At 37.4% G+C, this 26,753-nt stretch overlaps 1 long non-coding RNA gene and 1 gene segment (V, D, J or C); both read left to right on the forward strand.

Moving 5' to 3' along the window:
* LOC142097320 (Ig kappa chain C region, A allele-like) overlaps window positions 1-26,753 on the forward strand; it is a 139,022-nt gene that overhangs the window by 54,300 nt on the left and 57,969 nt on the right.
* LOC142097321 (uncharacterized) lies at window positions 1,966-13,766 on the forward strand. The gene is made up of 6 exons (XR_012678168.1): window positions 1,966-2,046; window positions 3,824-3,946; window positions 5,307-5,384; window positions 7,162-7,284; window positions 9,792-9,870; window positions 13,534-13,766. It is a non-coding gene; the product is annotated as an uncharacterized LOC142097321 (long non-coding RNA).

Genomic DNA, 26,753 nt, shown 5'->3' on the forward strand with positions numbered 1-26,753 from the left:
TTGAATAAGAATTGAATGATACCAGTGGAAACAGAGATTACACAGGAAGATCTGCAATAATAGTCGGTAACCAGATACAGAAAATTTATAAGGACAGCTGGATCTTTACTAAGCTCTATTAGTTACAAGAAAACATAATGTGATATAAAGTATATCACTTATATTGTGTTATCTGATCACCATGCACACATTTACCATAATTTTATATGTCATTAGATCTATTAACTAGTTCAGTCATGGTCTGTGCTGTTACCAGAGATTTACTTGAATATACTCTATATATACTAAAAAGAAATGAGCCAGCGCTCATATTTCCCCCATATTTTTCAAGGTATCAGCTGATCGGCAAATATAAATTCACTTTAGGGATACAAAAATAGCAAAATCGTTGTCCCCCTTATTACCTCTACAAACCTGTATAAATTTGCTACTATAACAGTATGATGTATCGGTTCATATTTTTATTACAACTTTCTCTGTATTACAGCAGAAGGAAGAACAGAAATAATACCAAAACAAGGAAGTAAAGGAGGCCCTAAAAGGCCCATCCCTCTGCCAGCATCAAAGGAAACCATTGTCTCACCTGCTCCTGACAATATCCCTGACCCAGGTGGGTTCATGATTGTTTGCTGTCTCCTGTTCTTTTCTTTCTGAACATATCTTCTCAAACCAGTCCTTTGAGGCTCACATTACAATTCTCACTAAGGAGGGGAAGGACCAATCCCAGTGCTCCAGCTACAGACCAATATCCCTTCTCAATATTAATCTAAAATTACGTTAAACTTATGGTTTGTACTGGGGTAAGAAGCATCTGATAATAATGCCAAGGTCAGCGAATTAATAAATTATATTCATGATTTAAAACTCTCAAGAATCTCCTGTCAATAGATACTAAGATGACCTTTGATGGGGTAGATTGACTATATATGCTTGGCATACTGGGGCAATAGGGAATGTGTCCTACCTGTCTTCATAGAATTCTCAATGGCTCCCTTTCAGAACCTTTTTACATTAAAAGCCGTTCTAATAGGGGCTGTCCTCTTTCACTCTCAATTTTTGCATTATTTAGGGTAGCTTTGGGAAGATCAATTAGGGCCATCCCAGATATTTCTGGCCTCAAACTAGGAGACAGAGAACATAAATTAGTCCTGTTTGTAGATAAAGATCGAAGGAATGCAGCATATTTGTGACAATTATGTGATTGACAGTGTCATATACAGCAGTGATATCAAGGAGATTTAGAAGCAAGTAATGACAACCTTAGTCAGGAAAGCTTCTGTAAACTGTTAGGAATGAAGCCTAACTGAAGAGAGTCCAACATGTTGTGTGAGGAAAGTTATTGTGTAAGGCGAGTGTAGGGAAGCCTCTCAAGAAGCTTGGAGGGTCATGGGGGCTTGGTAGTGGGATGATAACCCCAGAGAGAATGTGGGTCAGAGTTTGATATTCAAGAGTAGATGTAATTACTGCATACTTGAATAATAATGGGAAAATACCAGTGGAGAGGGAGAGATTACACAGGAAGTAATGACATAATATTCAGTAAACTGGATACACAACATTTTTAATGACAAATTAATACTTACTGAGCTATATTATTTACAAGGAAACATTGTAGGATATATAGTATATTTCTTATCTTCTGTTATCTGATCGCCATATACACAGTTACCATAATTGTATACATCATTAACTCTTTAACCTGGTTCAGTCATGGTCTAGGCTGTGTCTAGTGATTTATATGGATACACTGTATATAAACTAGACAAAAATGAGCCAGCAGTCGGCCCTACTGTACCCGTTTTTTTTAGGTACCAATGTCATGGCAAATATAAATGTATTAGATAGATACATGAAAGATGAAATCTGTTGTCAGCACTTATCATTACATCAACAAATCTGTACTTATTTAGCACAATAACAATATGAGTAATTTGTTCATATTTTCATTAAACGTCGTCTGTATTACAGCAGAAAAAAGAGAAGAAACAAAACCAGACCCACCACCGAAAACAGCTTTACACAACACTTCTAACTCAGAGAATGAAGGTATTTTTAAAAAAGAGACATCGTTAAAATAGACAGCAACAACAAAACAGATATTGGGATAACTGCAGTGTGTATGGGTACCCCTGGTGACACCCTGTCTTAGTGGTGATTGGATGGAATTGACAAGTGACCACTTAAACCCACCAGAAGCCAAAAGTGATGGACTGGCCAATTTTCATGGAACTGTGTTTGGGACCCTGAGTAGTGAAGTTGTGCACCATATACTACTGCACACAGGAAACCTTCATCCGGGGTGACATTGTTGTTATACAGATTCATTATTAACATCTAATTGCATAGTTCTCAGAGTTGGGAAAACACAGCAAAAAAAGAAAAACTCAGTACTAAAAAACAGGCAAAGAGTAAAAGGACCCTGCTAGCAGCTTACAACCTATAGGAAAATAGGTATTTGAAACATGAGGTTAAAAGTAAAATATTGCTTATTGGTCCTGCCTGTAGGATAAAGTGACACAGAAACGTTGGTTTGCATTAAATAGAATATTTTAGAATATAAGAGAATAAATTAAACTTATGTTAGATATTTGCACAGGAATTGTAATTATGTAGAATATTTTTTTGAGGTGAAGAAGATGGTTCAGGAATTTGCAAATAAAAATAGTCCAACTGCTGCGTTCAAAATAGATTGCAAGGATGAAAGTCTGATTAGTGGAATGCCAGCAAGAAAGGAACTGTATTAATCAATGAGAAAGATTACGACTGTGTGAATTAATCTTTATGCATTGTCTTGCCTGGAGATTTTCTTAGACGTATCTAACCAGAACCAGAGGAAGATTGAATGTTGGGAGCAAAGAACAATTCTGAGTCCAGGCAGCGAGCTTTAGGAGTAGGATTTATTGTCAAGTTGCCAATGTGTTATATTGACACTCAATGGAGTTTATTTATATTAAAAGATAAAAGGTATAGATAGAGTAGAGCAGAGGACATAGAATTGAGCCTCATGGTACTCCAACTAATAGTGGAACCAAAGATGAGGTGGACCCAAAGGAATGACCACTGAAGGAGCCGATATAGAGGTAGGATGAGAAACAGGATATTGTCAGGAAAACAGAAGATCACAGCATTCTTATGAGAAATAAGTGATTGTCAATGTCAAATGCAGGAGAAAGATTAAGGAGAATTAGATGAAAGTAGTGAACATTGGTGTAAACATTGATAACCTTACTTAGTGCAGCATCTGTGGAGTGTTGACAATGAAGTCTGACTGACGAGGGTCCAACAGGTTGTGTGAGGAAGGGTTGTGGGTAAGGTTAGTGTAATTATCTTATACTTGAATAAGAATTGAATGATACCAGTGGAAACAGAGATTACACAGGAAGATCTGCAATAATAGTCGCTAACCAGATACAGAAAATTTATAAGGACAGCTGGATATTTACTAAGCTCTACTAGTTACTAGAAAACATAATGTGATATAAAGTATATCACTTATATTGTGTTATCTGATTACCATATACACATTTACCATAATTGTATATGTCATTAGATCTATTAACTAGTTCAGTCATGGTCTGTGCTGTTACCAGAGATTTACTTGAATATACTCTATATATATACTAAAAAGAAATGAGCCAGCGCTCATATTTCCCCCATATTTTTCAAGGTATCAGCTGATCGGCAAATATAAATTCACTTTAGGGATACAAAAATAGCAAAATTGTTGTCCCCCTTTTTACCTCTACAAACCTGTATAAATTTGCTACTATAACAGTATAATGTATTGGTTCACATTTTTATTACAACTTTCTCTGTATTACAGCAGAAGGAAGAACAGAAACAATACCAAAACAAAGAAGTAAAGGAGGCCCTAAAAGGCCCATCCCTCTGCCAGTATCAAAGGAAACCATTGTCTCACCTGCTCTAGGCAATATCCCTGACCCAGGTGGGTTCATGATTGTTTGCTGCCTCCTGTTCTTTTCTTTCTGAACATACCTTCTTAAACCAGTCCTTTGAGGCTCACATTACAATTCTCACTAAGGAGGGGAAGGACCAATCCCAGTGCTCCAGCTACCGACCAATATCCCTTCTCAATATTAATCTAAAATTATGTTAAACTTATGGTTTGTACTGGGGTAAGAAGCATCTGATAATAATGCCAAGGTCATCAAATTTATAAATTATATTCATGATTTAAAACGCTCAAGAATCTCCTGTCAATAGATACTAAGATGACCTTTGATGGGGTAGATTGACTATATATGCTTGGCACACTGGGGCAATAGGGAATGTGTCCTACCTGTCTTCATAGAATTCTCAGTGGCTCCCTTTCAGAACCTTTTGACATTAAAAAGCCGTTCTAATAGGGGTAGTCCTCTTTCACTCTTAATTTTTGCATTATTTAGGGTAGCTTTGGGAAGATCAATTAGGGCCATCCCAGATATTTCTGGCCTCAAACTAGGAGACAGAGAACATAAATTAGTCCTGTTTGTAGATAAAGATCGAAGGAATGCAGCATATTTGTGACAATTATGTGACTGACAGTGTCATATACAGCAGTGATATCAAGGAGATTTAAAAGCGAGTAATGACAACCTTAGTCAGGAAAGCTTCTGTAAACTGTTAGGAATGAAGCCTGACTGAAGAGAGTCCAACATGTTGTGTGAGGAAAGTTATTGTGTAAGACGAGTGTAGGGAAGCCTCTCAAGAAGCTTGGAGGGTCATGGGGGCTTGGTAGTGGGATGATAACCCCAGAGAGAATGTGGGTCAGAGTTTGATATTCTGAGAGTAGATGTAATTACTGCATACTTGAATAATAATGGGAAAATACCAGTGGAGAGGGAGAGATTACACAGGAAGTAATGACATAATATTCAGTAAACTGGATACACAACATTTTTAATGACAAATTAATACTTACTGAGCTATATTATTTACAAGGAAACATTGTAGGATATATAGTATATTTCTTATCTTCTGTTATCTGATCGCCATATACACATTTACCATAATTTTATACATCATCAACTCTTTAACCTGGTTCAGTCATGGTCTAGGCTGTGTCTAGTGATTTATATGGATACACTGTATATAAACTAGACAAAAATGAGCCAGCAGTCGGCCCTACTGTACCCGTTTTTTTTAGGTACCAATGTCATGGCAAATATAAATGTATTAGATAGATACATGAAAGATGAAATCTGTTGTCAGCACTTATCATTACATCAACAAATCTGTACTTATTTAGCACAATAACAATATAAGTAATTTGTTCATATTTTCATTAAACGTCGTCTGTATTACAGCAGAAAAAAGAGAAGAAACAAAACCAGACCCACCACCGAAAACAGCTTTACACAACACTTCTAACTCAGAGAATGAAGGTATTTTTAAATAAGAGACATCGTTAAAATAGACAGCAACAACAAAACAGATATTGGGATAACTGCAGTGTGTATGGGTACCCTTAGTGACACCCTGTCTTAGTGGTGATTGGACGGAATTGACAAATGACCACTTAAACCCACCAGAAGCCAAAAGTGATGGACTGGCCAATTTTCATGGAACTGTGTTTGGGACCCTGAGTAGTGAAGTTGTGCACCATATACTACTGCACACAGGAAACCTTCATCCGGGGTGACATTGTTGTTATACAGATTCATTATTAACATCTAATTGCATAGTTCTCAGAGTTGGGAAAACACAGCAAAAAAAGAAAAACTCAGTACTAAAAAACAGGCAAAGAGTAAAAGGACCCTGCTAGCAAGCTTACAACCTATAGGAAATTAGGTATTTGAAACATGAGGTTAAAAGTAAAATATTGCTTATTGGTCCTGCCTGTAGGATAAAGTGACACAGAAACGTTGGTTTGCATTAAATAGAATATTTTAGAATATAAGAGAATAAATTAAACTTATGTTAGATCTTTGCACAGGAATTGTAATTATGTAGAATATTTTTTTGAGGTGAAGAAGATGGTTCAGGAATTTGCAAATAAAAATAGTCCAACTGCTGCGTTCAAAATAGATTGCAAGGATGAAAGTCTGATTAGTGGAATGCCAGTAAGAAAGGAACTGTATTAATCAATGAGAAAGATTACGACTGTGTGAATTAATCTTTATGCATTGTCTTGACTGGAGATTTTCTTAGACGTATCTAACCAGAACCAGAGGAAGATTGAATGTTGGGAGCAAAGAACAATTCTGAGTCCAGGCAGCGAGCTTTAGGAGTAGGATTTATTGTCAAGTTGCCAATGTGTTATATTGACAATCAATGGAGTTTATTTATATTAAAAGATAAAAGGTATAGATAGAGTAGAGCAGAGGACATATAATTGAGCCTCATGGTACTCCAACCGACAGTGGAACCAAAGATGAGGTGGACCCAAAGGAATGACCACTGAAGGAGCCGATATAGAGGTAGGATGAGAAACAGGATATTGTCAGAAAAACAGAAGATCACAGCATTCTTATGAGAAATAAGTGATTGTCAATGTCAAATGCAGGAGAAAGATTAAGGAGAATTAGATGAAAGTAGTGAACATTGGTGTAAACATTGATAACCTTACTTAGTGCAGCCTCTGTGGAGTGTTGACAATGAAGCCTGACTGACGAGGGTCCAACAGGTTGTGTGAGGAAGGGTTGTGGGTAAGGTGAGTGTAATTATCTTATACTTGAATAAGAATTGAATGATACCAGTGAAAACAGAGATTACACAGGAAGATCTGCAATAATAGTCGGTAATCAGATACAGAAAATTTATACGGACAGCTGGATATTTACTAAGCTCTATTAGTTACTAGAAAACATAATGTGATATAAAGTATATAACTTATATTGTGTTATCTGATCAGCATATACACATTTACCATATTTTTATATGTCATTAGATCTATTAACTAGTTCAGTCATGGTCTGTGCTGTTACCAGTGATTTACTTGGATACACTTTATATATACTAAAAAAGAAATGAGCCAGCGCTCATATTTCACCCATATTTTTCAAGGTATCAGCTGATTGGCAAATATAAATTCACTTTAGGGAAACAAAAAAATCAAAATTGTTGTCCCCCTTATTACCGCTACAAACCTGTATAAATTTGCTACTATAACAGTATGATGTATCGGTTTATATTTTTATTACAACTTTCTCTGTATTACAGCAGAAGGAAGAACAGAAAAAATACCAAAACAAAGAAGTAAAGGAGGCCCTAAAAGGCCCATCCCTCTGCCAGCATCAAAGGAAACCATTGTCTCACCTGCTCTAGGCAATATCCCTGACCCAGGTGGGTTCATGATTGTTTGTTGAGTCCTGTTCTAAGAAGGGGAAGGACCAATCCCAGTGCTCCAGCTACAGACCAATATCCCTCCTCAATATTAATCTAAATTTACATTAAACTTGGAGTTTGTACTGGGGTAAGAAGCATCTGATAATAGGGCCAAAGTCTTTGAATTAATAAATTATATTCATGATTTAAAACTCTCACCATACTCCTGTCAATGGATACTGAGAAAATATTTGATAGTGTGGATTGGCTATATATGTTTGTCATACTGGGGCAATAGGGATTGTGTCCTACCTGTCTACATAGAATTCTCAATGGATCAATTTCAGAATCTTTTGTTATTAAAAGCCGATCTAGTCAGGTGTGTCCTCTTTTACTCTTAATTTTTGCATTATGTAGGGAAGCACTGGCAAGATCTAATAGAGCCAACCCAGATATTTCGGGCTTGGAGACAGTGATTATAACTTAGCTCTGTTCTTGGATGAAGACTCAAGGAATTTAGCATCTTTTTGAGAATTATGTGATAGACAATGTCAAATGCAGCAGAAAGTTCAAAGAGAATTTGAAACGTATAGTGACAACTTTGGTCTGTGTGGCGTGTTAGGATTGAAGCCTGGGTCCAATAGGCTGTATGAGGAAAGGAAGTGTGTCAGGTGCGTGTAGGCTAGCCCAGTGGTTCCCAAACTTTTGCAGTTCGCGGCACCCTTAGAGTCTCCAAATTTTTTCAAGGCACCCCTCCAAAATAATTACTGAGCAGTCCTGTTTTAGAAGTAGTTGGGTCAAAAAATTGTAATAAGTATTTAGGTCACGACAGAAATACTTATTTAGTTGTATGCAAAAATGCCCCTCTGCATCCAGGCACACTGCCCCCTCTGCCCTCCTCCTCTGCCCTCTGTCCCCCTCCTCTGCCGTCATTCTGTCCCCCTCCTCCTTTGCCATCATTCTGTCCCCCTCCTCCTTTGCCATCATTCTGTCCCCCTCCACTGCCATCATTCTGTCCCCCTCCTCTGCCATCATTCTGTCCCCCTCCTCTGCCATCATTCTGTCCTCCTCCTCTGCCATCATTCTGTCCCCCTCCTCTGCCATCATTCTGTCCCCCTCCTCTGCCATCATTCTGTCCCCCTCCTCCTCTGCCATCATTCTGTCCCCCTCCTCTGCCATCATTCTGTCCCCCTCCTCTGCCATCATTCTGTCCCCCTCCTCTGCCATCTGTCCCCCTTCTCTGCAATCATTCTGTCCTCCTCCTCTGCCATCATTCTGTCCCCCTCCTCTGCCATCATTCTGTCCCCCTCCTCTGCCATCATTCTGTCCCCCTCCTCCTCTGCCATCATTCTGTCCCCCTCCTCTGCCATCATTCTGTCCCCCTCCTCTGCCATCATTCTGTCCCCCTCCTCTGCCATCATTCTGTCCCCCTCCTCTGCCATCATTCTGTTCCCCCTCCTCTGCCATCATTCTGTCCCCCTCCTCTGCCATCATTCTGTCCCCCTCCTCCTCTGCCATCATTCTGTCCCCCTCCTCTGCTATCTGTCCCCCTCCTCTGCGATCATTCTGTCCCCCTCCTCCTTTGCCATCATTCTGTCCCCCTCCTCCTTTGCCATCATTCTGTCCCCCTCCTCCTTTTGCCATCATTCTGTCCCCCTCCTCTGCCATCTGTCCCCCTCCTCTGCCATCTGTCCCCCTCCTCTGCCATCTGTCCCCCTCCTCCTCTGCCATCATTCTGTCCCCCTCCTCCTCTGCCATCATTCTGTCCCCCTCCTCCTCTGCCATCATTCTGTCCCCCTCCTCTGCTACGATCCCTCTCACACTCTTCCCCGCGCCAAGCGCCAGCCATAGAAAGAAGAAAGAAAACAGGAACTTACCAATCCGCCGGGCGCCGGGACCCAGCAGCCTCCTCTCTCCCGCAGCTGTCACTGATGTCGATATTCAGTGACAGCTGCGGGAGAGAGGAGGCTGCTGGGTCCCGGCACCCGGCGGATTGGTAAGTTCCTGTTTTCTTTCTTCTTTCTAGGTCTGGCCCGCGGCACCCCAGTGACAGCGCCGCGACACCCCTGGGAGCCGCGGCGCACAGTTTGGGAACCGCCGGGCTAGCCTCTCAAGAAACTTGCAAGGCACGTGGGAGCTGAAAGATGAAATGGTAATCTGAGAGACAATTTGGATCACAATTTGTTTTTGTTAGAAAAGGTGTAATTACTACATGCTTGAATAATAAAGGAATGATAGCAGTAGAAAGGTAGAGATTACAAAGGAAGATATGACATTTAGTAAACTAGATACTCAATATTTATAATACCAATTATTTAGTGTTATTTTATCACAATTCTCCCATTTATCATTTTTTAATACATCATCAGCTCTTTAAACCAACCAACTGTGTGGCAAATTGAATTTACAGATACAAAGTATTTGTTAGCGCTTAGCTTTACCACTACAAATCTGTATCTATCTAGCACAACAACAATATGAGCTACCGGTTCATGTTTTGACCAACACTTTTCTCTGGATTGCAGCAGAACAAAAGACAGAAACATTAGAAAACTCCTGAGATGGAAATGCTTTTATCCAACAGCTCTAACCACGATAATAAAGGTAATTATAGCAATAAATAAACATTGCTAAAATAAACAATTCCCAAAAACAGATTTGGGAAAACTGCAGTGTGTTTGGAGTTGTTACGTGATACTCTCTTAGTAGTGATTGGTAGGAAATGACATAAGAACATTTAAACAAAGTAGAGGCCAAAAGTGATGCAGTGTGAAAACTTAGAGGTGTTTGCATAGTTATTGTGGCTTAATTAAAAGCAATAGAGATTGTGATGTACATTTATTAAACTGAAACAATGAGGAGATGTAGTGCATAGAAAACACTATATTTTACATTGTATGCACATACACTATTGCACATTCCCTTTCCACTTTTACATGTTTACCCATATAGACAGTTTGTACATTTCAAGACCTACAGTCCTGATAGGAATGTGCATTTGGACACAGTAATCATGTCACATCATTAAGGAGTTGCTTTATAGCTTGCAAGTTATGGTCTTGGTAGCTGTCACTCAAAAGGGCAATTCAATTCAGGAGATAAATGACAGGTGAGGAAACGCACGCTAAATGGAATTGCCACCAAAATATAAATTTCTGTAGTATTAAACTCCATTTATGTCCATAGTTGGAAGATTTCTTCTGTACACGCCATAGAGGTCAACATCATCATCAGTAATTTATAGGTCCCCACTCAGTTGAGGAAAAATGTCAAAATAAACATAACCAGAGTCTATATGTTAAAAGAGAGGAGATTCACTACTGTCCACGACCATTAGCATGTGCCCTTAACTCTGCATAAGGTAATCAAAATCAATACAGAAAGCTGAAAAAAAAAATAAGGTATAATAATAATAAAACAGTAAAGAGACACCTAGTGCATGATGCTGCCATTCATGTAATGAGCTATTGTGCTCTAAGGAAACACATCACAACGTGTAATGTGTGTTTCCCAAGGCTCTAAAGGCCCGATGTTGAGTTGGACACATTTGCGTATCAAATATTCACCCAAAATAAATCACAATTATGTGTTTGTTCTTAGTTACGTTCCAAATTAATGCATTTTACCGGTTAATCTCAGTACTACAATGAAATTCATTGTGGCTAGACTCCACCTGGAGTCTAGCCTCAACTACCCAATCAGAGCAGCTTTCTCCTATTCTGTCCAGTAAGAGGGAATCTGATTCCCCAAGGGAATTCACCCGCATGCTGAATAGGCAGAAGCTGTACCCTTATGAATGGGGGGGCCCACTCACTAGGTTTCCTTGTTACAGTGTGATCAGCTCAGCCTGTCATAACATGGTGTTGGTTACGACTTTTGTGGTAAGAACCCACATGGTTTTTCCTATGGCTAGTGCTTGCTTTTAGGGGAGAGGGGAGCACGGTGGCTTAGTGGTTAGCACTTCTGCCTTACAGCACTGGGGTCATGAGTTCAATTCCCGACCATGGCCTTATCTGTGAGGAGTTTGTATGTTCTCCCTGTGTTTGCGTGGGTTTCCTCCGGGTACTCCGGTTTCCTCCCACACTCCAAAAGCATACTAGTAGGTTAATTGGCTGCTATCAAATTGTCCCTAGTCTCTCTCTGTCTGTTTGTCTGTGTGTGTATGATAGGGAATTTAGACTGTAAGCTCCAATGGGGCAGGGACTGATGTGAGTGAGTTCTCTGTACAGCGCTGCGGAATTAGTGGCGCTATATAAATAGCTGATGATGATGATGATGATGATAATGTTTTGTTGTTGTTTTTTTAATCACTTAGTTCTATTTTTCTGACCCTTCAAAGGTTTGTGCTGATGATTTTCACTACTGTGATCTTTTCAGTACTACCACTACAAAGTGTTATCTCTTTATATTGTTAAATCTAGATTCTAGGGGATGGTATAAGAGATTAACCTGGTACGGTTGAACCAAACCTTTCATAGAAACATAGAATTGGATGGGAGATAATAACCACTTGGCCCAACTAGTCTGCCCATATTTTAGCCTATGGTAACGTCAAACCCTACTTGATCCTTAGTTCTTTGCAAGGATATACTTATGTCTATCCCAAGAATGTTTAAACTGCTCTACTGTATTATCCTCTACCATCTTTGATGGGAGGCTATTCCACTTATCCACTATCCTTTCTGTGAAGTTATTTTTCCTCAAATTTCCCCTAAACCTACTTCCCCCCAGTGTCAGTGCATGTTCTCATGTTCTAACACTTCTCTTCCATTGAAGAATGTTTCCCTCTTGTACCTTGTTATAACCCTTGATATATTTGAAAGTTTCTATCATATCCCCAATTTTCCCTTTTCTGCTCCAATCTATACATATTAAGATCTTTTAGTCTTTCCGGGAAAGTTTTGTGCTGTAGGCCATGCACCATTTTAGTTGCCCAGTTGTACAGTCCCTAATGTGTTTATATCCTTCTGGAGATATGGCCTCCAGAACTGAACACGGTATTCTAGATGAGGCCGTACCAATGACCTATACAGTGGTATTATTACTTCTTTCTTCTGCTACTGATTCCCTTTCCCTTCTTATAATTATATAATTTATCATAAGATCTTTCTGCTATCCAAAAGATAATATCCTACATTAAGGAGTCCAGAGAAGCATGAAATAATGTCTGTAGTTGGATGGTTAGTTGGGATTGTCCCACCCAAATGGGGACAGTTTGGGAGTATGTAATCCTGCGTGTGTTTTTGAGCCCATTGAAAAATGCACATTAAAACAACATGTTTCAAATATGAGGGCATCATTTTTGTTAGCACAAAAATTTCTTGTCCCCTTACAAATATTCTACAGCAGGGGGCACTCACCATTCTACTTTCACAGGGCAGTACTATGTCTTTCTTATGTTTTACACAAACTAACAGAAACATTTTTATTTGCGTAGTGTACACTATAACAGACAATGTTAACTATTAATCAGTATTACATATAATACAAGAACATTTACATTGTATCACATTTTTTGACATTGAACATTGCTTGTCACACTCTTAACCATCCTTCTAATCTACTTGTATCATCAAGCATGTTGTTTACTACAACACCAGAATAATTCACTTACAGGCACTCCGGTCTACTAGTCTTATAACATTTATTAAAAAAATACAGTACTTTATTAGGTTTTCTTTAAAATCATTTATACATATTTGGACCTACACATGGCAAAATATATAAAACTAAACATTGGTGAAGTGAAATTAAGAAATAAGCACTCTGAGTATTTAAAATCTGTATTGAACCCATCCAAGGGGCAAAGGTATCAACTTAATTAGTATTATATTGTGGTAATATTGACTTACTGACATTATTTCAATATTAATTCATCTCTATTCAGTACATTCATGCTGTTTGGGATCTTGTAAATATCTAGATTTGAGATATTCGACAATCCTTTCTTCAGCAGTGTTTCCATTCATTTCCCCACTACTGATATCAGACTCACTGGTCTGTAGTTGCAGCCTCTTCTCTACTTCCACTTTTGTGGAGCACAAACTACTCTCTTTTCAGGTCCTCTGGGACTACTCCTGTTATAGAGACTGGTTGAATAATTCAGTTCATGGCATATCCAGCCATCCTTAAAATTCTTTTAGTATTTTTGGATGTAGCCCATCTGGCCACAGTACACTTTTTTTTAGTTATGCGAGCACTTTTGCAGACAGAGACACATAACCACACAATTCACAAATCTCACTATTGTTTTCTATTGATTCTCAGAACTCTCCTAATCGTTATTTCAAAAATGAAATGTCCACAATCAAGTTCTGAGGTGCTACTACTGCAACTTAAACTGATATGTCTACAAACAAAGAAGAAATAAATTACATCTTTTGTGGCGCACAGCTGGGAACACAAATTTGGTTAAAACTTAACCTTTATTCAAAATGTACTAAAATTATTAGATATGTTTTCTTCTGTCAGAGTTTCATTGAAAAACAGCAAAATATTAAAACCAGTATAGATCGTGTCAAAGGAATAAAGTGTTTTAAAAAAAACGCTGTGTGCCTGTATTCTCTTATTGCTTTTATTCTTACTGTTGATTGTTATCACACATTTTGATGTTCATAAACTGTCGTTACTATAAATTGCATAGATTGAGAGAGGATTTTATATTTACAATAAACTGTATCTCATATAGTTAGTATTTAAATAGTAGGGTAATCCGGGTAGTACTTAGTGTAGATATGGTCTAATATTTATCCTATTGTCTATATATAAAAGGCAATGCCTACTATAGCCTTGGTTAGATGAATACAGTGTTGCTGCTTTGCTATTTTTTATAGAAAAATAAAATAAAAAAGGAGCCTAACTGGTACCCCTCCTTTTATTGGGGGGGGGGGATTATATAAATGTTGCATCGTGAATGGTGTGCAGAATCTGCACTATGCAAGAATGATTGTGGTACCTTCCCTATAACTCAAAACATAATTTTGAATCTGTAGTTATATAAATCTGTCACCTTTAGGACAGAGAATATTTATTCCCTGTCTGTCACAACATATGTCTGTTATTATAAACACATTGTTGAATTATTGTGTGTTCTAGCAGTGCTCATCTCAGTGCAGATATTACAATACATATTCAGTAACATAAATATGTTATTATATACACAGATTGCATTTGCTCAAATAAGAAAACCCTCTTTCATATATAGTCTCAATGGAGCCTGTTATACGTAGATCACATCAGTGTCGTTGAGGCTATCACAGCCTGCTCTTAGACGCTCTCAGCAGTGTTATTGTGGTTTAGAAATCTATAATAATACAGCTCCCATATTGTCAAGAGAGTTATTATTCACAATTTAACACCATTCATGCTCTATTCTTATGAGTAAATTATATTATAATGGAGAATTTCGAAAGATTTTTACTCAAGGATAGACATTGGTAACTTTATTAGCAATTATCACTACCCCAATACTGTTCCTTTTATATATGCTGTGCGTGGAGGTTTGGATACCTGCCATTAAATAGTCCTGACACCTTCAGGATACAGGGTGTTGGATCTCAGGCCATTACCATTAGTGCCTTATTATAAAGATTCAATAAAAAAAAAAAATATTATTTAGTGAAACAGAGCTCAACTCAATGTAGTTGCTCTATTAAAATTTAAATATATGTAAATGGTAGCTAATAGTAGCAGATTATCTCTTCTTAAAGAACCTCCTTGATTGAATAGTCTGAATAGTGAAGCCTATTATTTCTAGCTCCCAGCGGCACTGTTAAGATTACTGGAGCCTGCAGTTTGAAACCTCCCAGCAGTGTTGTTCAGGTTCACATGAAACAATGTTGTCAATGAGCGATAGTATTCAATTATCATTCAGTGATCCACAACTATAACTACCAAGAACACGCGCATTTAGCTGTAGTGCCTTAACGAGGCATTAAGAGTCATCGGTTGGTGTTGTAAATAAACGGTGGAAAGGTCCTTTTTAATTCAGCCAATAAAGAGATTCATATTGAGTCAAAACTTTTCTGGCAACCTATCCAGGATATGGAAGCATGGTTGTATTGCTACGATTTCTGCTCTTTATTCTTATAGAAGATATACAGTATATTTATATTATTATTATTATATTATTTTTCTTTCCTTATATAATTACTTATGTGAAAATATTAAGGAATAATATCATATAATGTACATTGGATGTTTAAAATGTCCTTTCAATATATCTGTTAAAGTTTTAGTAATTAAATATATGACAAATGGTGATCATTGGATATATTACATAAGTGACATTTTTTATATTAATTATATTTGTTTTACGTTTGGATAAATTATAAGCAAATCACAAAATTTATACAGCATTTAATATGCAGGATTTATCCACATGACAAAAAAATACTCAATACTTACCTGAAGTGGTGAATTCTGAATTTTACTGGGTATGTCCATGGTATGAGGCAGTTAATGTGATAAATAATCTCAATTTAGACTAAAAAATAAAGAAAGATTTAATACTCCTGTCAGAGATGTATAAGATTGGATTATTATTTTTAATGGGTTTTCAGATTTAATGAATGAATGAATGAATGAATGAATGAACTAACAAAGACCCTTTGTATTTATTGGAATATACATAATAGTATTCCAATTCATGAAGTTTTCCGCACGAATAATACCATAGCAGATACCTTATTGGCCCTGATTAGTGTCAATCATTGCAAGTTAATGCTCATTGGTGGATGTGTGTTTAAATAGTTAGCCCAGACAAGGAACAGGTTGTCTCTTAGGAGAAGTGTTCAGCGAAACAAACATCAGGTTTTAGTGAGGGAGTATATGTTTCAAGCTCAGTCATTAAGGCTCTGTAGATTCAAGAAGATTTATCTCCTGCTCTTAGTCTGGTATTTGTTATCTGCCTGAGATAGTTAGATCATACTTGCCAACTCTCCCTGAAATAGGGGTGATCTCCCTCACTCCCTGAAGAGTCTGGCATTCTCCCTGATGCTGAGCCAGTACAAGACGTGGTTGACTTCGCCACCTGTGACATGATGACACAGTTCAGAAATTGTGTCCTATGTCCATGTAATGATGCCTATGAAGGTGGCCATTTTCATGGAGACCAAGATGTAATCAAAGACTGACAAGTAAGATAACATGACTTCAGTAATGGAGACAGAAATGTAAAAGACACTTCAGTCTCTAGAGATTCATTAGCTGCTTTTCTTTAACGCATAGTTGCCATATTCTCCTGGAATGCCCGGGAGACTCACGCATTTCTGGGACACCTCCCAGGCTTCCGGGAGAGCAGGGCAACCTACTAGTTCTCGCCCCGGCAATAGATAAGTTGGTGGCTTAATTACCCAAATATTGTGTCATCTTATGCGATTCGTCAAGCCCGGACCCCGCACGCCCACCTCCCCCGGGATCTTCCTGAAGCCAACGAGGAAAGGTTGGCAAGTATGAGTTAGATGCAGCTCACGATCATGTCTCTCTAGGGAGTACGCTCCATACTGACAGCTTTAGTTAGACATTTAATTTAGTAATGCAGACCTTTGTGTTCAGACTTTTCTATATTATTAGGTCTCGTTATTATGAACTTACCTGCTTTCACATTCTTACCATATAACCTATTGATACTTAAGGGTACTATAGGTCAGCACTTTTATAAGTATGTGCTAACATTAACCCACTACTTTGGAAGAACCTGCATGTGCAGGATTTAAAATCCGCTCCTAACCCCTATATGCATTAACAGGGGATATTATCAGGGTCCTAATACATAGGAGTTTTAATATCTAGGCGGGGGTTATCACTGATTACACAGCAGGATTGAACAGGTTTACTAATTAGATGCACTACTAATTTACATTTGGTTAATTAGTGACTACATAAATATTTGAAAGAGCAGCTTCTTCAGAGACTAATTTCACTATCAGTATTGTGGTCTCCAAGAATTTCATAAAGAGCTGTCCCGATGTATTGTCACAATTATTAAGAATAGCATATATTTTGCTACATATTACATTTTTATATTAGACTACACCAGGGATAGAGCCTCACGAATGACATTGTCATATATTTAAAATACCTCTGAGCTTGTCTAATACACCAAATTTGTAATATTTTGCTTTTTATATTTTATTTTAATACATATCAATAAAAATTTGTTTTTATGTGTGTCACAGTTTTCAAGTCAAAATAGAGTGTGCTATTATGGATTTAGAGGAGAGTTTCAAGTTGGTATTAATCCTTTGTTGCTGACACTTTTACCACATATCTGAGGTGTGCCTTCCCCAGTTTGTATTCTTTTTTCTTTTCTTTGTAGTACATTATGATATAATACTACAGGAAGTAGCACCCTCTGTGGGTTTATCATTATATCTATCTATTATTAAAGATTATTAGTTAGGCACCAGCTACCTGTCATTTGGGTTTGATAATAGGACATATTTAATATATATGTCTATTTTGGAATTCTCTTGTGCGGAAGATAATATCACTGCTTATCATTAGGCCTTTTTACAATGGGAAGCATGTATCCAAATGCTTTCTCCTTCATTTTTATTACAGTTGGCGTGTCAATAACAGGAGGTAATAAATTGAGAGGTCCTCAAGGGGTTAATCTGATAGCATGTGAAACCAATGGAAATTCATCAGCCCATTGCATTCCTGTTTCCTTTGATAATTTAGACAGTTTATTTTCAATAATTCCATTGTATCTTTCAACTTTTCCACTAGATTGTGGATAGTATGGCGTATGTAACTCTTGCTTCATACCCAACAACTCACACATTTGCTTAAAAATAAATCCAGTAAACTGAGTACCTTGATAAGAGGAAATTGCCTGTTTTATGCCATATCTACATACAAATTCTTGTACTATCTTTTTAGCAGTAACATTAGCAGTGGTTCTCGTGACCATGTAACCTTCAACCCAACCAGAAAATTGATCAACGCACACTAATACATATTCTAACATCCTACACTTAGGAAGTTGGATGAAATCAATTTGAATTACCTGGAACGGGCTGTCAGTTGGTAGCAGGTGATTCGGTATTGCTTTTGCTGCCTTTCCTGCATTACTCTGTAGACATATAAAAGATGAAGCACCCTACCTGGCAGTTATGGCTGAAAATCCAGGTTCATACCAATACATTTGGAATATATTCTGCATAGTAGTCTTACACGCATAGGTCAATCCATGACTCAATTATGCCAATGCTGGCAAGAGTGCTTTGGGAGCTACAGACTTACCTACGTTTCCACGCCAAAGTCCATCTTTATCAATTTGGCATCCTGCAACTTCCCATCTGGCCTTTTCCTGTGAAGAACAAACTTTTTGCATCTCAATTAGTTCAGTTTGATCAGGAATTACAACATTTAGAATTTCAGTACTTTCAATGACCTGTACAGTGTCTGTTTGTGCTGCTTTCTTAACAGCTAAGTCAGCTCTATGATTCATTTTTGTGACATCATCATGTCCTGTCATATGCGCTTGGCATTTAATAACTGCTACTTGTTTTTGTAACTGAATAGCATGTAGTAATTAATATACATTTTTATGATAGGCAACAGGTGTACCATTTGCTGTAACTATTTCTCTATTGCCATATTTTAACTGTTTTGTCTTCTGCCAATTGGCAAGCTTTAATTAAAGCTTTTAATTCGGCAGTCTGATCAGACTGTGGGGATTTCAAACTTTCAGAATATACAGTCATGTTATTATCTACTATTGCAAATCCTGACTTTAATGTTCCTGTATCATTTTTACTATGGCAACTGTTTGGTATCCAATTTTGACAGAATCCAACCAAGAAATCCTCTTTTATTCATTGTCAAAGTTAAAAATGTATATGGCTTGTATTCGATTTTGGGATAAATGTCTTTTTCCTTTAGTTAAACAGTGTCCTACGTATAGGACCTGTGCACTGCATAACTGCATTTTATCCTTTGATACTTTATGTCCTGAATATGTAAAATGAGTAAATAACTTGCAAGTGTCTGAAAGTGATGCCTCAAAATAATCAGAGCACAACAACAAAGCATCCACCTATTGGAAGAGCCTGCTTTCTTGTAAAAAAAACTTACATTTTTTAAATCTGCTCTAAGGGCTTGGCTAAATATGGTACCGCTGTTTACAAATCTTTGGGTAGTCCTAGTCCAGGTGTACTGCTGACCCTGATAGGTAAAAGCAAACAAATATTGACTATTCTCATGTATAGTAATAGAAAAGTAAGCAGAACATAAATCAATGACTGAAAAAATCTTGGCTTCTGGTGGTGTTTGCATAAAATTCGTTACAGGATTGGGAACAATTGGATGTAAGGGTTCAACGACAGCATTAATAGCCGTTAGGTCTTGAATTAGCATTGAGCCATGCCCACCACATTTTTTAATTGGGTATATGGGTGAATTACATGGACTTTGGGTTTTAATCAAAACTCCTTGCTGTAATAATGATTATATAACAGGTTAAATCCCCGTCTCGGCTTCTGGCCGTAATGGAAACTGAGGTAGAGAAGGAAGTCTTATGTTCGGTTTTAATTTCACAGTTGTTGGACTAATCATCATTTTCACAGTTTTGCTTGCTTCAGTAGTCCACAATTGACTAGTTAAATGTTCTAACTTTTCATCTATCGTTTTGTCTAGCCCTGGTTGGTAGCACCATAGGGGCTAAATTTGATCTGTCTCATGATAAAGTGTATTATCATTCATTACTAAACCAAACAAAGAAAGATGCAAAATAATTAATTAGGTGCACATGGGCTCACTGAATTAATCTGTTATTCAGTATAGATGGATAAAAGGATAAAACATAACTTTTAATAGTCACTAAAAACAGCGATATATATTGTACAATATCCTATATAAAACCAATAGTGTGATTAAAATTGGCTGGATGCACTCACTGCCTTATATAGATATAGCAATCTGGGGTATTTGGGTGATGATCGCCGTATCTAATTGCAATCAATCAAATAGGGAGTGAGTTAACTCCTCAATTAATAGCCAGGTATGTAGTCCAAATGCAGATCACCCTTGGTACAGATTAATATAGGGAGGATATAAAGATAATCTTATGTATCACTCCTACACAATATACATCAGGCTAAATCAAGAATAGTGGAAAATATATTGCTGGCTATCTAAATAACAGAGCATATGCAGATGGTAGAAAGTAACTCCTCAAATATTGTCCTAATATGCAATCTAAGTGTAAATCATGCTTAGTATAAGATAATCAAGGAGAGATGGAGGTATAATCCTATAGATCACTGCTGCACAATATAATCCCAGCTAATTCAAACTGTAGAGAGTGCATATCTAACCCCCCGAATAATGCTCCACTGGCTCCGGATTCAATGGAGCAAATGAACCATGCAAATAGTAGTCTTTTAAATAGAAGAATAATATCCTCTAATAATATCAGCGCGGATTATTGCAACGCAGATGCATATTATGGGGAGTCATTTGCTGGCTACCTCAACAATGCTCTACTAACTCTGGATATATTAGAGCAATCATTCAGACAAAGTAACCCCTAATATGGTGCAAAATAGGCTGAGGCATCCAGCGAGACGCCGACGCGCGTTTCGCTGGTTGTGCTTAGTCTTGGCCTAAGTGTCTATTTTTCTCAGGAATGGCTAGAAATACTCCATCAGGAGTACAAAATATTGAACACCCTTATTTGCACAGCAAATCTCTACCCAATAAATTACAGGGAGAATTTTCTGCTAACAAAAATAATGTTTATCTGTAATTGAACCTATAGTGACTGTAACTTGGTCTGTTTCTTTTAAAGAAATAATCTGTCCAACTAGTCCTACTGCATTAACAATTTTGCTAGTAGTTGGTAATATAACTTCATTTTTTAACACTGATCTTGAAACTCCTGTATTAATCAAAAAGTCATGCTTATTATTATCAATTGTCATTTTTACAGTGGGTTTCTTTACATCTGCTCTCAATATTGGACATATGGGTACAGGAGCTGCTGGTGACTGTCAATCAATATTATCTGGGGGAGTTTGATCTGGCCTTGCTCTTTCCCTCTGTCTCCTAGGTTTCCTGCAATATTTTGCAAAATACCCCTTCTCCTGGCAGTTAGAACAAATTACTTGTGATCTGGTATTCCTGTCAGGATTTACATATGCCTTTTGCTTTGGGTCTAACACCCTGTATGGTTTCTTTTGCAGCTTCCATTTGCAGGTTCATTAATTTTGATTCTGCTTGAGCCTTTTTAATTTCCCTATTATCTTCATGATGTGCAGCTACAGTGCCAGGGAATCAATGTCCTTTGAAGCCCATAACGGGTCGTTGATCTGAATTCTCATTTTCAAACTTTGTTTTAATAGCTCAACAAAAGCACTAGTTAGAATACTTTAAAATCATCCTTAGCAAACACATCAGAAACGCCTGAATAATTTACAACTTCTCTTCTGAAACTAGCATTGTATTCTCTGACTCCTTCAGTCGCAACTTTAGACCAATCTAACTCGAGTAGAAACATTTCTTTGAACTTTGCCATTGCAAGTTCCCATTGTGTGTCCATTTCAGTCCTCATATAATTGTTAGGGGCTTGAAAAGAAACCTAATTCCACTTACACTGAATATTTAAGGTATTAAGTTAATCTGAAGTTAACAGCATGAGAGTATTGAAGGATATCTGAAAATGTCAGACTATGTGTATTTTATAATATTTGCAATTTAATCATTAACTCTGCAGGTTTAGTTCTATGATCTTTACATTCAGTAACAATTACATTCAATTCTATTCTTGTCTATAGGACAGGTGCGAGTCACTGTGCACCTTGATCTCGGTGGTAGTCATTTCAGCGACTACCACCAACCCGATTCTACTTACTCCGACAGGGATTACCCGACTGAGTTTCCCTACAGACTTGTCAATCCGAATGCTTAGTATACTGATTTTGAAGAATTGCTATGAGCTGACAGGGCGGCAGCTGTAAAGCGTGTTACTTTTAAAGCCGACAGTTATTATTTGTGCTCTTAAAGGGATAATTTAAGGAAGTGCCGGGGCCACAATGTATTTTAGTAAGGCTTTTACATTATAGAGGCAGCGCCTCCTTAAATTATCCTTTTAAGACCACAAATAATACTGTCAGCTTTAAAAGTAATGTCCTTTACAGCTGCCCCCTGCCAGCTCATCGCAATTCTTCAAAATCACTATAATAAACATTCGGATTAACAAGTCTGTAGGAAAACTCACGGTCGGATAATCTCTGTTGGGGTAAGCAGTATAGGCTTTATGATGCTCGCTTTAACGTACCAAACCGCTTGATCTGTAGTTTTAGTTCTTAAAGGTTACATGTAAACATCAAGGGATTTCACATGTCGTTTTGAATCACTTGTAATATTACTTGCAATTATATTTGCATAATCTTTACCCATAAAGGTTTTTTTGTTACCCTAACAGAACACCCTACTGCTCCCATTAACATCAGAACTTGCAGGAGTTTTTTCGTCCCTTTTAGCTTCTTCCACAATTCCGTCTCCCTGTGGCATATCTACTTGATGATCCACTTGGAGAAGTAGCTGTGGATATAACCTCTGTGGACCCATTACAATTGGTAATATATCAGATATTAGGACTTCTTACTCTCCTGGTGAATTAGGAGTTTTAAGTGCCATATACTGATCAATATACAAAAGCGGGACTATAGCCTCATTTAACCATAATAGCAAAACTTGTACTTCTTTAATTTTAGAAACACCTTTTCCGATTTCCCCTAAAACATTTAAATCAAAATTTCCTTTTTCTGTAAATTCAGGAAAAATTATTAACTATTTATGCACGTATTGAACAGATTTTTTTTCGATATTTATGGAACATAATTGCTGCTGGACTTCCAAGGGAGATCACCAACCCTATAGGCCTCTCCTGCGTGGCTACATTCTGTCCAATGGTGCAGCTTAATCTTTTCTTTTGTGAAAGTAAAATAATTGGATGAAGTAAACTAAATTGATTAATATTGGTTTATTGTGCGATTGTGATTAGTATGCCACGTGTTATGATGCAATCATACGGATTAATAACACACACATTTACATTCGCACTTGTACTTGTAAATAATATACATTTATAAAGGTTCCAATCCACATTTATCTATTAGTAAAATGTATTAGAGATTATGTACACATAAATGATAATATATTAAAGGTATCTAAGGCTCAGGATATAGGAAATGTATCATGTTTAGTGTCATTCTGATCTACACATTACCATGATGAATCCACTACTATCGGCGAAGCGCTTCCTGCGATCGCTAGTTATGGAAGATACCGGATTAATACTCAAAATGACATTTTGTTTGGAATGCAAATAGGTTGCTAAAAACTGGATTAGGTCAGTTCACTTAGGCACAACATGTGCTCAGCTGTTGGATCGAGCTGGCCACACCTTATCAGAGGAATCCTTTGAACTGACCTATGATTTGCATTATACTAGACTGAACCCAAGGCCAATGAAGACCTCTCTACGTGTTGTCTGTGTACATTGTGACAGCATCAGTATTTTTTTTTTAAACTGACACTGCATATAAGTAAGTTTCTCTGGGCCATTTTTTCTCTATCTTCCTGACAACAGACAGCATGACTGTATCTTACCCTGGGCCCAGGTGAAGCACGAGCAAAAATGTAATGTATTCAGTGTTTTTAAACTTTCCTGCTTTATTTTAATATCTTTTAAGCGTTATGATGGCTTGCTGTAAATCCTACTATATTTTGCAATTAAATATCTACTATTTGTGCATTGGAACCACAATAATCGCATTGGACAATGTTTATTGGTAAGCTACAAAATGAACTTAATACTTTTATAGTCCAATTTATTCAGTATCTGCACGATGGTAATAGGGCTACAACCACTTTTAGAATGTATTACCCCTTTATGGGAAACAACCCCAGGCTTCAACCCTTAGGGAACCACACAATATCATCATGTTTTCCTGGTGTTTCACATGCACATGTTACACACACTGCTATCTAAAGCCTTATAGTGTACTTTTTGTTATGTGTTTTTACAGTACTGTCATGTGACTTGAGACTATCTATTCCTCCTTCAAGCGATAACTATAAGTAATACTTGAATGCAGAGTCTGACCAAATTCTGGTACTGTGAAGGGGGGCTGCATATAGAAAACTATAGGGAGGGGAAGCTGCATATAGAAAAATATATGGAGGGGGTTTGCACGGAGAAACCTATAGGGAGGGGAGGCTGCATATACAAATCTATAGGGAGGGGGAGGCTGCATATACAAATCTATAGGGAGGGGGAGGCTGCATATGCAAAACTATAGGGATGTAATCCAGATTCCTTAACCATTACTGGGGTCAAATTGGTGAAGGTCACCCCTAGAGGTGGGGATAGGTATAGGAAACTATGCAAACAAGAGGTTTTCTAGATTTACCAACTGAATACACTCTCACCCTTTGGCCTAAGTGAATCTCTAGAACTTACTGATGTTATTTAGCTGATCTGCACTTTGTTAGATGATATTAAGAGAAAATAAAAATGTATAAATTTTGTGGATCATATTTTGTCCAATATGTGATTTAATGATTACATATATTACCTATACCTTCCTCTAGGTATCCTACTTGTCAAATAGAGATAGAATGTAGTAGGTTTTAAATGAAATTAGGGTATGATGTGGAGTTTTAGATTGGTCACATCACAACATTTATATATTTTTTGTTTATAATTTTAGGATTCATTTAATTTGTTTTCACATATACCAATATTATATATATGTTTTATATATTATTATTTTAGTATTTTAGTATTGTTCCCTTTTGAACTGTTGTGGTATAAAGGTACCTATATAGGTATTCATTAATAAAAAATAATCTTTTCCTCTAACTTTTTCTTAGCCAGGAGTTTTACAAATGTGTTAAATAGATTTGTGCTCTGCGGATATGAAGTAGTTAATGAACTCAGGTGTAATTGATGCTATTTTGGTATCAGTATATAAAGAGGTATTATGCAGCTGCAGAAATGCCTCTGATGAAATCACCCCAAGCCGATGAAACATGTAAGACTAACCATTATTTATTATACTAACATTTGATACCAGGAAGCATTTGCTGCAAATCAAGATTTGTAAGAGCTGAGATTAAAGAATTTCATGTGTACCGAGCGATTACCAATAGCATTACACAGGATTGGAAGTGACTGTCTGCATGAATAGCTGCCAGTCTGTGTGCAGACAGTAGGTACAGAGCTAGCTGAAAAACTTCAACACTGCCGTATTATCAGAACAGTCTATGGAGGTAAACATTGGCTAGTGCGCACTGAGCTGAGCGATAAGTTGGACTGACACACCCAGGTCTCTGGTAAGCAAAATGGCACCTCTAGCTTGTTATACCTTGACAAGTGAAATTCTCTGGCAGCTATCTGTGTGTTTACGCTGAGGAATTTGTTTGCTGATAGGATTCTGAACTCACATGTGTTTGCTTAACAACTCAGTAATATTCTTTGACTGGACTCTGGAGGATTTGTGTCCTGGTTATTTGACTAATCTCTGCTTTATTATGGATATATAGGATACATGATGGGTTTCACTTCATGACCATATACCCTATAAATATCTTTTAGTTAGGTGTATTATTGTTTATATCTAGTCAACAGATACATAACAACACACCATTATCCTGACTAGGAAGTGATATCTATTTAAACCATACTTGCCAACTCTCCCGGAATGTCCGGGAGACTCCCGCATTTTGCGAGAGTCTCCCGGACTCCCGGGAGAGTGTGACAATATCCCGGATCTGCCCACTTCCTAGTGAAGTGGGCAGAATTAGCTCCCAAATGCTGCGATTCCCGGTGAATTACGGCATTTGACGCACATTTTGGAGCCCCACCCCCATTACGCCCACCTCTCCCGGAAACCAACTTTGTCAAGTTGGTTAGTATGATTTAAGCATCCAAGCGTATATATTTTATGTTGAACAGAATCTGTTTTTATTAGATTGAAATGTGATGTTTTATATGTACTTGTGCTAATAAAAAATTTGTTTAATCCGCAGTTCACTTTTCTGTTTGATTTTCCTTAAATCACTGTTGCACTTTATTTTTTACATTGATACTTGTTTTTTAGGGGGAGTGCAGACCCCTTGCAATTGGTGATTTTTTGAACCATAGCCTGTTAAGCGCCAGGAAGTGATTTATTTTGTTTTACTTTTAGAAACACCTTTACCGATTTCCCCTAACACATTTAATTCCAAATTTCCCCTTGCTGTAAATTCAGGACACATAGTTTACCATTTATGCATGTATTGATCAAATTTCTTTACTTATTTATGGAACATAATTGCTACCGGACTCCCAGGGGAGGTATCCAACCAGCGTAGATACATTCTTTCCCATGATGCAGCTTATTTTTTTTCATTCATAGTCCGACTTATTCAGTATCAGCACAATGGTAATAGGGCTATGTGACGATTATGTAGTATATCTAATGACTGATTGC

The sequence above is a fragment of the Mixophyes fleayi genome, chromosome 7 (assembly GCF_038048845.1).
Source record: "Mixophyes fleayi isolate aMixFle1 chromosome 7, aMixFle1.hap1, whole genome shotgun sequence".
Taxonomy (NCBI): Eukaryota; Metazoa; Chordata; class Amphibia; order Anura; family Limnodynastidae; genus Mixophyes; species Mixophyes fleayi.